Source organism: Ceratina calcarata, unplaced genomic scaffold, assembly GCF_001652005.2.
Source record: "Ceratina calcarata isolate Rehan_Ccalc_2016 unplaced genomic scaffold, ASM165200v1 scaffold750, whole genome shotgun sequence".
Lineage (NCBI taxonomy): Eukaryota > Metazoa > Arthropoda > Insecta > Hymenoptera > Apidae > Ceratina > Ceratina calcarata.
The window spans coordinates 1-990 of record NW_017178789.1 but is presented as its reverse complement, the minus strand read 5'-3'; positions in this window follow the sequence as shown (position 1 = coordinate 990).

The window sequence follows — 990 nt, the reverse complement described above, 5'->3', positions numbered from 1 at the left end:
AATCCGAGAGCGGCAGTGGAATTGTTCCGCGAACAGTATTCCGATCGGAGCTAAGAATTAAAATGAAAACGTGTATACAAATTTTCAATTGCAAAGTGCAATGTAACAGTGGATTTGTAAAATGAAAAGTGGCAGTGAATTTGGGAAGTGTAAAAGTGACAATTTTTGTTTTGTAAAAATTTGCCAGTGGGAAAGTGACAATGATCGTGATGATAAGGAAAAAATTGTCGGGTGCAGGTCATTGACTTACTCCAAACATCAGCTGCTGCGAGCCATGTGTCCTATCTTCGAATGCCGAAGGTCGACCCATTGACCCATTGACGTTCTTCGACGAACAGATGCACTGACCAACGAAGAAGTAAGTTCAACTTTGATTCTTTTCACATTTTTCATAATTTTACCTATCCTGTAATTTGTAAAGTTGTTTGTTATTTCATTGAGCATGTTACATTTGTTCAGTGAACGTAAGTAACGACTAATCCCTTTCTTTCTTTTGATATTTAACCAATTTGTTAGTTCGTTTTTGCATGCAACATTTCTTTAATCCTATGCTCTCGTCACGAGCGCGACATACGGGCGCGGCAACGCACGAGGCGGTTATCGCGCTCCTGCCCGCCTTGTATACTCGCGCTCTGATTGGGCGGGGATTTTTGTTAATAACTCAATAACCACGCCTCGGACAACTTTTTCGCAAAGGAAAAAGTTGTTTAAAATCACCTCAGCTCCTCCTCATTTTCGGGCGTCAAGGGAGTTCTGGGATACCCTCTATATATGATGTTCAAGTACGGAGATGGAAGACGCGTTTCCAACGGCGGCGGCAGTGTAGTGGCGAAGACTGGAGACCAGTAATGGTTGCCTACTTTTTTACGGTAGGTTTGCATCTTGTCACCACCATACTTTTTTTATAACATATGTATTTTTTTTCTTACATTTAATGTTTGTAACGGGCGGTTCGGCCGAGCCACCGATAGGTGCCGTGGTGGTGCCGAC